Source organism: Adiantum capillus-veneris, chromosome 6, assembly GCF_014529385.1.
Source record: "Adiantum capillus-veneris isolate H3 chromosome 6, ASM1452938v2, whole genome shotgun sequence".
NCBI lineage: Eukaryota > Viridiplantae > Streptophyta > Polypodiopsida > Polypodiales > Pteridaceae > Adiantum > Adiantum capillus-veneris.
Window position 1 is genome coordinate 97,772,139 of NC_140936.1, and position 13,623 is coordinate 97,785,761.

Below are 13,623 nucleotides of genomic sequence, written 5' to 3' on the forward strand. Positions count from 1 at the left end.
TTCTTTTCAAACATGTTCGCAGTCCGAGAACCATAACCTAAAATCAGTGCAGAATTTAGAGAAAGTTTCTTCTGCAAAGTTGTACAACACATCAATTCCAGTACTATTTCTGCAAAATCGTTTTTAATTAAGAGAAAAATCAAAAACAAAAAATGAAAGATACTTTTCGGACACGGCCTCATGTATGATGTTTTAGGATCTTTTTGCATCAAAACAACACCAATTGCTTCAAAACCTACACTTGGAGTGACATAGTAGGTCTCCTTTGGATCTGGTGGCATTAGGATTGGGAGAGAGCTAAGAATGCCCTTCACTTCCTCAAAACATTTTGCATGTTCCCTCCCCCATTCAAATGTAGATTGGCTTGCCAACCTATGCAAAGGGGCGATGGCTTCTGCTAGGAGATGGATGAAGCGAGACATGTACCTCACTTTGTGGTTAAAGGTCATTAGCTCCTTAGTTGTTGTTGGTGGAGATAATGACAAAAGGGCCTCTACTTTAGAGGGATCCACTTGAATTCCTTGTGAAGAAACCACATGGCCTAGCAAAACCACCTGGGATTCACCGATATGACACTTCTCAAATCGTTTTCAATTAGGAGAAAGATCAAAAACATAAAATGAAAGTTGCTTTTCGGACATGTACGCAGTCCGCGAACGATAACTCAAAACCGATGCAAAATTTGAAAAAAAACTCTTCTGCAAAGTTGTAGACCACATCGATTCCCTTGGCCAAAATGAATAGTTTTTGCAAAAACATTTTTAATCAGGAGAAAAATTGAGAACAAAAACGTCCTGCTCTGATACCATGTTGAGAGAGAGAGAGAGAGATTAGAGAGAGAGCACAAAAATAGAACCCCAAAGTGTGTAGAATACACACATGAGATGATGTATATATAGAGGGGACCTGCGTGCCGTATATAGAGAAGCCATACATTGAGTAGCTTTGCATATAAGCTCAACAGCTATAATATGATCATAGGAGTGGCGATGGTATTGAATGATATCCATGTAATATATTGGAATTTTTCTATTTCATGCCTTCCTCAAATAATGAGGTGAACATGGTGATCCGAGCCTATCACAAAATTTTGTTAACTATATTTTATTGGTTTTCCTTGCTTCTAGAGGTTTACAATAAAAGAAAGAGTGAGAACACCCTCTTGGAAAAATTCAAAAAAAAAAAGACTTAATGGGAATTTTTCTTTGACTAGTTCACAGGAGGTGAAAGGTAGAACCTAATAGTAAAGGGAAGGGAAATATGTAAATGTGAAAAGAAAAGATATGATGTGTTTGTGGAGCCATGCAACCAGGATTTAAGGGTCATGAGGGGCTCATATCATCATGGATTTGGAGGCATATGATGATTCAAACAGATGGGACCCAGATGGAAGACTTGGTGGAGGAAGGAAACAGACACATGATTTTTTTGGATTTTTTAAAAATACGTCCACTCCGATCTAAGAAAAGTTTTCTTCATCAAAGTTGTAGCTTATGAGCTGAAGATTCTGACCATATTTTTTTTTATAATTTTTGCATCTATGGTTTAGGAGATATGGCCAAAATGGTGGACGCCAGTTTTTCCAACTGTGGTGGATACCACCCCCTCTACCTTTACACACACACCCTTCCTTTTCCACATTGAGTCCTTCTCTAAAAATCAGCCATTAGTCTCTTCACCCTCCCCTTCTTCCTCCTCTCTCTCAAGCTCATAAAACAATCACAAATTCCTCTTCTAATCACCTCTCAAATCATGCTTAATCTTGTGTTGTAATTCTTTACATTTTAAAATAAGGAAGCTCTTGGACTCAAGCTATGGAGGAAGGAGTGAAGACAACACAAGTGATGATGGAGTCAATTAGTTGCAAATTGGTCAACAATCACTTGGAAGGATCTTCTTCATTGGTGGAATGTCCCTAATCAAGCTTCATTTGTACAAATTGCACTTGGATCTTAAACTCACTCCTAATCACTCTCTTGCCTATATATAGAGCCCCCGCCCCTTTGTAATTTCAAGTCTCCCTCAGCCTCATTGAGTCTTTGTATCACTCATCATGAGCCATAAAGATCATTCATTCACTCCATTCTTTGCACATTATAGAGTGCAAATTGTTTTATGCTAGTAACCTCCCCTCCTCTTACTTATGTTAATTAGGAGAGATCTTGAGAGTGCTTGATGTGATTTTTTCTAATTCTTGAGTTGTTGTTTAGTAATCTACATGCTATCTGTGTTGGGAGTGCTTGAAGTTATCCATTCCTTGTACACACACTAAGGTTAATGCTTCATTCAAAGCGATAGCTCTCTCTCTCTCTCTCTCTCTCTCTCTCTCTCTCTCTCTCTCTCTCTCTCTCTCTCTCTCTCTTTGCGCAGCGGTCCTAGTCCACGCTTCCAAGACTAGGTGGTGCCCTCATCTCATTTCCCTTGTGGCGCAATGGAGTTTGTTTTGGTGTAGAGGCCGCCATTCCAAATTTCCTTCGTCATAAATTGGTGCCCCCATGGAGGAGTTCTCAAGCAGCCTCTGTCAATCCTATGAAGGAAGGTCCATCAAATTCTCCGAGACTTCCACTATAGTCTCCCAAAGAAGCTCGAGAAAAGAAGCATCTTTATCGACAAACGACACGTATGCGGGTAAAGATAGTTAACTACATACACCCTTGTTTGCTTCAAGGAAAATCTTGTAGTCATCAAGTCCCTAGGTCAAAGCATTGGGGTCAAGTTTTAGTGCAAAAGCTTTCAATTTTGACATAAAACCTGGGAGAATTTCATGTTTTTCCTTATTTTAACCGGCTAGGGAAAATAGCCAATTGTAATTGACCGCATGTTAGTCTTCAAAGAGGTTGCAAATCTTTACATTAGCCAATCATAAATGAACTTATATTTCTCTAAGAGATTTTGCCTTATGAGTCGATTCTTCCATGCAATCATCTGTCTATTGATTATTATGTACTAACGGTTTAGTAAACTCTAATAGTGCTTGGAGATGTCCACAAAATGTATCATGGTGAGTACCATGATGCATGGTATATAGAACCATGATGATGATTGCTATTTATAAGTTTCTATTTGATTTCATTAGGGCCAAAAACTACTCAAAAAGGGCTGTGTAAGGAATTACTAATTAGCAAAGCCGTTTGTGGTCAAAACGGCTCCAAATTTGTCCGTTTTGGTCATTTAAAGCATATCTATGCAATCTAAAGCGTATCTAGTGTTGGAGCTATATATGGCTCACTCTACTGAACTTGGTCTCACCTATATATTTGTATCTTGTCCTCAATATGAATCAGTCTTTGGGAGCGTATATGGTGTGTCTCTTGTCTCGTCTCTCTTTCTTTCTCTGTACATCTCAACATGGTATCAGAGCGGTAACAATCACGCGCCGATTCAATTCATGGTGACAACAGTATGTGTATGTGATTCGCATGTAAGATTCAAAATTGTTACAAATTTTATTTTTGAGCGTTGATTCTTGTTAACTGTGGTTGTTTTGTGTTAAGAAGAATATGATTAGTGTTTTATGTGGCGTTTATTTATAATCAATCTAATCGTTGATTACGTTTTCTTGTTAATGACACCCTGAACTTCATCTCAATTTTTATTGCTGTTCTGCTCAAAATTTAGAGAAACGGGAAAAGCGCTATGGAGCGTAGCGTAATCACACTTTTCATCCAAAACATGTTCGTCTCCTCGAGCTCTTCGATTTGAGTTCTAGGTTTGCGTCAATCGGAGTTTGCAACAGAAAGTTATGTTGTTTTTACTGCAATAGAGCTTGACGCAGCTTTCTTCGTCCTACTTCTTCGTGAAGCGTCTGCGATCGTTTTTTTATATTTTGGCGTTAACTTTTTCGAGAAGATTTAGCTTTTTGCTATTCGTATTGTGGCCTTCAATCTTGCGTCTCACGCCACTCTATTTTGAGGACTCGTTTATTATTAACGTCTCCTTTACCTTGTCTTTTTTGGGTGACGTCTCTCACATCTTTGGATGTTCCTTGAGCATCCTTCTTACGTTTATCGTTGACAGAACGCAGTACTTATATCTCTCTCATTCTCAATTGCAGCTCGTCGGTATATTCTTTCTGCTCTTGATTCCCTTTTGCTTGATATGTATGAACTGCCTACTTCCCATGACGTATGGAAGTACCTTATTGCAAACTTTAAGAAGAAATCTGTTACAGAAATACTTTATTTGAGAGGGTTGCTTAACAAGTTACAATATGAAGTTGGTACTGCCATGACGGGACATATTGAGTCTTTCAAATCTATTATTAATCAACTTGCTGCTGCCGGTGATCCTGTTCCACAAAAGCAACTGATTACACTTCTCCTTGATACGGTGAAGGACTCTTCTTATGATAACATTGTTACTATTCTCTCTAATAAAGATGGTCTTGATTTCGACCAAGCTTGCATGTCTTTAATTGAATACTCTCAACGTCAAGAACGTCGGAATGCTGGTCACGATACAGCTATGATTTCACAAGAGGAGACTGAGTCACAACAGATGGAACGTGCTTTTTATGCTCGAAGGCGTCCATTTCAACGAGGAAACCGCAGAGGTGGCCGTCGCGGTAATATTTTCTCTCGTCTCAAATTTCCTAATAAGCAATGTTCTTACTGCAACAGAAATGGCCATACTGAAGATGATTGTTGGGCACGTCAATATGATGAAGAACACAATATTACCACAAAACAACCACGTTTATCTAGAGACTCTTCTTCTTCTTCTTGTGAATATTGTGGACGATCTGATCATCCCACTCATATGTGCTATAAGCGTCGATTCGACACAGATCGGAATAGAGCATATGCTACTGAACATCGAAACAACATTGTACCAGAAACAAGCTGCGTCCTATGTTCAGTTGCTCCAGACAGAATACTTCATGTACGTGATGGATCACTTTTTATTGTCGATTCTGGTGCTACAGGAAATATGACATATCAGTCTAAGTGGGTCCATAACTATCATCCACTGCCAGTTCAACGTGTTGTTTATCTTGCTGATGATACTACTTGTCAAGTAAAGGGTATTGGAGACTTATATCTTCGTACCTTATCTTCTTCCAATCGAATTTTGTGAGGAGTATAACATGTACCAGATCTTCAACGTAATCTTCTTTCAGTTGCTAGACTTGTTGATCTTGGTCTGTTTGTTGGATTTGATTATACCAAATGCCGAATTGAGAATGATGGACAGACTATAGCCACTGCTCCTCGAAACGGTAATTTATTTGAACTCTCTCTCAACGATGCTGTAGCAAATATTGTCACTGCTCCAGGTGATCATGATTGCAAAGTATGGCATCACCGTTTTGTTCATGCTGATTTCTCAAAACTCCTTGATCTTCAACGTCGTGATCTTGTTCATGGCATGGATCTTAAAGTACATCCCCATATGGGAATTTGTGAATTTTGTGCTCTTGGGAAACACAATCGTAAACCCTTTCTTCTTTCAAATACAACTCATTCTCATGACATCTTGGATCTTGTTCATACTGATATACGTGGACCTCTACCTTCTTCGAGATCACAATATCGCTACTTCATTACTTTCATTGATGATTTCTCAAGGTATACGACTGTATTTCTACTTAGACAAACATCTGAAGCCTTATCTGTTTTAAAACAATTCCACAAGGCTGCGGAACTTCAAACTGGTCGTCGCCTTAAGAAGCTTCGTAGTGACAATGGAGGCGAATATGTTTCTCAAGAGTTTGTGAGTTACTGTGCTGATAGTGGAATTCATCATGAACACACTATTCCATATTCGCCTCAACAGAATGGTGTTGCTGAACGAAAGAATCGCACTATTCTCAATGCTGTAAGATGTATGCTGATTCATTCTGGCTTATCTCGTGTTTTCTGGGCTGAAGCTACTTTGACAGCAACATTTATTCAGAATCATCTTCCTACTATTGCACCCTCTGGTAAGATGCCCATCACAGCATGGACAGGTGACATTCCTTCTGTATCTCATTTTCGAACCTTTGGATGTATTGCTTATATTCATGTTCCCAAAGAAACACGAACAAAGCTTGATGCTCCTGGTCTTAAAGTTATTTTTATTGGATATTCTGACACTTCCAAAGGCTACAAATTCTATGACCCTTCCTCCAAGAAAGTAATTGTGAATCGTGATGCTACTTTTAACGAACAGCTTATGGGAGGCTCATGGTCCATGGATGATTCTGATGATACTAAATCATTGCTTCAGGCTTTTCCATTTCTTTCAAAAGATGAAACTCTTCCTATAGAGCAACTTTCCTCCTCACAACCATCCATTCCAAATGTTGTCAATGATGATATTGATATTTTTGTTGATCTGCCTATTGATTTTGAACATGGCTCATGTCATGTTTATGATGACGATATTGCTGATAATGCTTTTTCTACTTCTGAAGATCCCGTTACTTATGATGAAGCTATCTCTTCACCACAAAAGGATCAATGGCAAGAGGCTATGGAAGCAGAGTACGATTCTCTTATCTCTAAAGGTACATGGATACTAACTGAATTACCTCCTAGTTGTACAGCTATTAAATGTAAGTGGGTGTATAAAACGAAAGTAAAAGCAGATGGATCTTTTGACAAGTTCAAGGCGCGTTTAGTTGCAAAAGGTTACTCCCAAGTAGCTGGTGTTGATTATCAAGAGACTTTTTCACCAGTTGTTCGCATTACAAGTGTTCGAGTTTTATTGGCATTTGCTGTTCAATTTGATTTAGAAGCTCATCAAATGGATGTGCGAACTGCTTTTCTTAATGGTGACTTGGAAGAGGAAATTTATATGGAACAACCAGAACGGTTTGTTATTCCAGGTAAAGAAGACCTTGTTGCTCAACTCCATAAGGCACTATATGGTCTCAAACAAGCTTCGCGAGCCTGGTATACAAAATTTGATCTTTTTCTCACCTCTAAAGGATTCATCTCTTGCTCGTCAGACCCCAACTTATACATAAAACGCCAAGGTAGCAGTTTTGTGATTCTTGCTCTTTATGTGGATGATACCATCCTTGTTTCCAATGATTTGGGATTTCTTCAGCAAGTGAAAAAGTTATTGTCTTCTGCATTCGATATGGTGGATCTTGGAGAGATTCACTCTTGTCTTGGCATTCAAATCCAACGGAACCGTACAAAAGGTATTTTATTCCTTCGATAGTCAAAGTTTATTGTAGATACTATTCAAAAATTTGGTATGGAATCTGCACAATCAGCCAACACACCTTGTCTTGCGAGCTCTACGAAGAATACTTTTGACAATGGCGGTCAACTTGTCACAAATCAACCTTATGCTAACTTGATTGGATGTCTTCAGTTTGTTGGCATGAACACTCGTCCTGATATTCTGTTTGCTGCTAACTATCTTGGACAACATCTTGCATGTCCTTCTCTTAAGAATTGGTCTGCTGCAAAGCGTGTATTGAAATACTTGAAAGGCACTACAGATTTTGGTTTAGTCTATCGACGACAACTCACATCGGATTCTATGCAATCTCTTTCTCTTTTGGGTTACACAGATGCAGACTGGGCAAGCTCACATTTATCTATGCGATCTGGTAGTGGAAATTGCTTCTTTATAAATGGTTGTCTTGTTTCTTGGACCAACAAGAAACAACGTTGTGTTGCAGTTTCTACGACTGAGTCAGAATATGTTGCGGTATCACTTGCAGCTCGTGAGTTGATTTGGCTTCGACAAATGCTGGTTGATATTGGTCACTCTCCTCTTTCTAGCACACCCTTGCGGTGTGACAACCAAAGTGCTATTAGTCTTGCAAAAGACTATGTTCAACATAATAAGTCAAAGCACATTGATGTCCATTATCATTATGTCAGGTATGAAGTACGCAGGGGAACCATTATGGTTGAACACTGTCCAAGTGACCAGATGATTGCAGACATTTTGACCAAAGGCCTCAATGAGTCACGTTTCATCCTCTCGCGCTCGGAGCTTGGAGTTGCTTTGGCCTCACTCTTTCTAGATTAGCTTCTTTTCTATTGTAATAGCTTTGTACATATGACATTGTAATCTTTTAGGTACCATGCACTATGCACACTCCACATTTGCACCTTGTGATATCTAAGTCACTTGAATATTTGTACATAGATGCACAATTCACTTTCACATCATCACCGCTGGTTCATATTTCACATTGTATAGGGGCTTGGGTTTTTCCCTTGAACTCCCCAAGGGTTTTTTCATCCAAAGCTAGAGACCTTTGTTTGAGTGGGGGTGTTGGAGCTATATATGGCTCACTCTACTGAACTTGGTCTCACCTATATATTTGTATCTTGTCCTCAATATGAATCAGTCTTTGGGAGCGTATATGGTGTGTCTCTTGTCTCGTCTCTCTTTCTTTCTCTCTACATCTCAACATCTAGGTACATATCTCTAAATATTCAAAAAGTTATCATTTTCTTCACATTCCTTTGTGGCTCACCTCGAAATTTGTTTTCATTTACTTCACTTGGCGGCAAATAGTTGTTTCCACTTTTGAATCTCTCTTTTTTCTCTCACCTTTCGCGAGCTTTTTCTCTTCTTCTCTGATGCACCTTGTTCTGCTGCTACGTTATTTTCATTATACTTTCTACTCCTTCATTACTTACAATGACTAATACATCTTCCATTGGTGATAACCGCAAGTTTCACTTGAATATTAAGCTAAGCCAGGAATATGCTACTACGCGGAGTGTCTATCAAAGACCAGTTACAATTGCAAATGAAGCACAACAACTTCGCAACGAGGGAAAGAAACACATTGATATATGGACAGATGGGAGCTTGTATCCACCGGATCCTAGCACTAGAAGGTATCCATCTTTTGACACACCTCATGATTTGATGAGATTTGTTGGTGATGGGGTTGATGGCTTACTAGGATATAGTTCTAGGTTATCTCATTTACACATTGATCATACACATTACATTCAATATCCCAAAACTGTTTTGTCTTCAAATGCAGCAAGAATTTTAGAACTTGAAAACCAAATAGCATCTCTAAAACAAGAAAATCACCAACTTTGGACTTTAAAAGAAACTCCAATAGGATTAAGAGCACGAGTAAAGAAAATGAGAGATGTAGTAAACTTAACAGAAGGTTCTGAGCAAAGAAAAAAATATTAAAGATTACTAGAGAACATGTGACTAGTCTTTTAGGATTTGATATGTCCAATGGTCAAGAAAGGGTGAGATTTTTGAATGAGGTAATGAACAAAAGTGATATTCTTAAACTTTTGAAACTTCCTGAAAATCAAACTCAGAAAAAAATGGTATTTCAAAGTTTACTGAAAGATATGGGTTTACTGGTCCAACCTTCTCAAATGCAAGAAGTTTGTGACACAGTGGGGGTGAGTAGAAGGGGTTACAGGGCCATCTCTAAAACTTGGTTTCAGGTTTTAAAGTATTACAAGATTAAAGCTTTTGGGTTGCCTAGGCCTCATAATGTTGGGAAAGTTAGGACTCTATTAAACGAAGAAATACCCGAACATTTTGGAGAGTACTATCATATAGAAGGAACGATGCCATATGAAAAACAGAAAAAAAAATCTTCTTTTGAGTATAATGTTTTTAATAACATTTGGATGAGTATAAAAAATGTTGAATCTGCTATGGTGAGATACTATAATATGCAAGTAGATTGTGAAGGAAAACTTATATTTGTTCTGAAATTGGATGAAGCTTAAATTCAAAAATGTCAAAAAATGGAAAGAGTATCCATATCCCTTATGAATAGAGCATTGGACTATAGCCAGGGTAAGCTTGATTCCCCATACCACAAAACTCAATCAGAAATGGAACTTTGGTGGATCGGAGCAACTCAAATACCAGTAGAAAATCATGATACATTGAAATGGCTGTTTTTGCAGACCGATATCCCTTGTGTTATACAAGACCAAAATGCAGGTGAAAAACTCTATTTAGATGGCATGGGTGACTTTTTTGTAGAATGGCACTTGAGTGCCGACCTAAAATCACTAAAGTGCATGTTGGTGTATGTGGAGGTGCCAATACGTACCAAGATCCATGTCTATATTGCATGGCAAGCACTGGAACAAAAGGATGGCTTGCAGAACACGAGGTTGGAAAAGCATCATCGGGAATAGTGTTAACGTCATCGACTACCCATCATCTTCTATGATTTGGGATCCAAATATTCTAACAATAGATTTAAAAAATGTACATATATGAACAATGCATGCAGAGATATTTAGAATCTTGGAAAAATTGCTTCGACTCCATCTGGACTATGCATATTCTATTAAGCCAACTAAACTTGCAGACGAGTGCATAGAAAAATGCGAGGCTTTGCTCTCTCAAATGGGTTTTCATGGTGGTCAGGTGCATCTAAAAAAAGATCCCACTCTTTCAAAAGGAACCGGTGATGTTTTGCAAGATGTTTCAATGGGTGGAGCAAAAGCCATAAGATTTTTGAGTAACCATGATAACAAACAAGTTGATGCTATGTGGAACTGCTGGAAGGATCTTTGTGTTATAACAACCAATGTCAAAAGTAGACCAGATGTAGCCAACAAACGCATGGAAGTGTGGAAGAAGCTCGACAATTTTTTGAAAGTTTTGAGACAACAAGTTAGCTCTGCTACTTATGCAGATGACTTTAAAAAGACAATAAAGCTTTTAATAACTGCTATTACATATGCTTGGGGAGCAAAAGACATCACATATTACTTGGTGAGTATTCAATTACTTTCTAAAGTCTGGATAGTATTTTACTTTGCATCCTATTGAGTTGAACTAATTTTTTTAAAATTTTTAGCATATTCTGTACCTGCATGGACCATATTTTTCAAAACAAGGACCCCTTGCAACATGGAATACTCAGGGAATGGAAAAATCTCACTATCAAGCGAGGACTTCTTTTTTCAAATGTACGAGAAAGGGAGGTGGACAAAGAAGGAGCAATGCACTAAAGGAATTATTCAATTGGTTCTATAGGATGCAATTACAATGGATGAGATCAAACAACCATGCTGCTCAACCACATATCTGAGATTAATGCTTCACTTTGAAACTTTGTACTAAATCTTTCTAAAGAGATCCAAATTCAAAAAAGATATTTTGGTGTAAAAATTATCAAATTTACATCAGTTTTTGATTTTTTTAATATCTCCAGACATGTCACCCCTATATCTCAAAAACTTTCTTCTTTTATAGCCCCCAAGAAGGTTGACATTTGTCTCCTCAGCTGCTGCTGCATAGCTAGAGTAGCAAAGAAAGTATCCTGCTCTTGAGGCATTGAATCCTGCAGCATATCCAAATATTCTAAGTGCTGCTGCTCTCTCAAGTAGCATAATCTTGTTTGCATTGATTTGAAGGGGAGTGTACCCTAAAAACCGTGACAATATCTTCAGTGGAAACATTGGCAACTCAGGATCTTTAGAATACTACATGTGGAAAGCATAGAAGGTGGCACAATCCAATGTAGGCATGTAGTGCATGAGAGAGGAGGCATCCCTTCTTGAAGAGCCCTCTATTGATTTCCCTCTCAAGCCTTTAGCTCTCCCAAGAAAATTTTCTTTGTCAAGGAGTTCAATCTGCAAAACAAGACAATGAGTAATTAAAACTAACTTGAAAAAAAAGAAATATTTCAGTAGGGAGATCACCTTTTGCAATTCATCTTCGGCAATGACTTTTTCTTGAAGGAAATTGCATGATCCGGTCATCTCTCTTATGTCAACCTCCTTTCCAAAAATTTTCAGCTTAAAGTCTCTGCCAAAATATTGGATGCCAAGCTCAACAAGCCTCTTCTCAAAATCCTCATCTTTGAGGGAAGGTTTTTCCTCTTCCACTCTTCTCATGCATAGAGCAAGTGCATCAGGAGCAGTCAAAAAATCTTTATTGGATGTATGAAGATCAAGTGCCAAAAACTCCTCTTTTGACTCTTCTTCTGTGTCAATAAAATCTTTGGCCACCTCAGAAGCTTCATAAATGGTTGCAATACAGTAGTCCTCCCTCATATTAAGCAAACACTGGATATGATGGAGAGGAAGATACTCTTTCCCATTGATAAAGAAGTAGGGAAGGTTTGGAATAGTAAGCGAAGCTTCAGATACCTCTACCTCATCTGTTGGCTCATCAATGACAGTACTAGCTCTAAATTGAGCAATATCAAAATTTGGACTCTCCTGCTCCTCAGCTGCAACATCAACTTCCTCCTCTTCTAGAATTTCACTTTTCTCAAGATGCAAAACTGTGGAAACATTTTTATTTGTTGCCTCATCTGTATCTTTCACTTCATCAGATTTGCCTTGCATGTCAACTTTAAGGAACAAAAAAAAAAAGAAAAGCAACTTCTTTTGGAACAGGTTACAAGGTTTTAAATGTAATTGACAAGAAATGGTAGGTGGAAAAACAAAGGAAGTCTTCTTAGAAAATCTTCCAAACCTCCTTTTTGCTCTTCTCAATTGAGTGTGTAGTATATTCGGTTAGATGACAATAAGCCTTCCCATCTAAAACCAAACACTTTCCTTCAACTGCTTCTTCAAACTCTTTGAATTCTTTTGCCAAGAAGTCTTTCCATTGGTCTAACAAAGCTGCAAGATCAAACACAGGGTTGAATATTTCATATGCTTTGGTGTACACCTCCATGTCACCACCATCCATCATAGCCACCAATAGTTTCTCACTTGGACTCTCCTCCAAAATCTCCTCCCGGCCTTCAATCATGGTAGAGGAAAGGTCGACAGGTGAAGCTAGGTACAAGGTACGGAAATACGCCCAACGTTTGCAAATGTACTAGTGCTAATGTACTAGTGCCAATGTACCACAGCAAAACGAACAACCCCGGACCACGCGATACGCGCAGGACCCAGGCTTTGGAAGTGCCTCCCTACGCATCGTGCAGGACAAAGCCACACCAACCGTACAACACCAAACGACACGATAGGCGCTGGACCTAGCCTTTGGAATTGCTTCCCTACGCATCGTGCGGGACAAAGCCACACAAAACCAAAAAACAACACCAAACGACGCGATAGGCGCTAGACCCAGCCTTTGGAACTTCTTCCCTGCGCGTTGTACGAGACAAAGCAAAAAAGAAGCAATAGGGGGCACCGATGTGCAATTTGCAAAGATGAGATCGTGCGAGACGAAAGGATTACACAAAAATAGATAATATCTCGCGTCGTATGCGACAAGTTAATGTGCAACATTTTTTAAATTCGAGACCAAGCTTTATATAACATTCGAAATATGATTGTTGGTGACACGTGCCAGTCATGCACACGTGCCACGTGGCCTGCACACAACGGTCATCGTACGGACGGTCTTATGCGTCGTGTCGTCCTCAACTACCCGCACTTCGAGTCATCCTCACCTTCTACTTTCTACCGCTTCGCATACTCTAAGCGTCCCTTACGACGCGATAGGCGCAAGATCCAGAGTCTCAGTGAACCTCTCATCGTGTCATACGGGGGTTGCTGCTTGGCAATTTAAACATTTTCACAACTCGCATATGAGGCTCTATACCATGTCCTCAGGTGTTTGTGTGCCCTCTATCACATTAGGAAAGTATTTTTTTCAGAATACTCATGACTTCCCATACAACGCGATAGGCGTATGTTGCAACGGTTAGGTGAGGCTCTCATCGCGTCGTGCGGGGGATCTGCTCGGCTT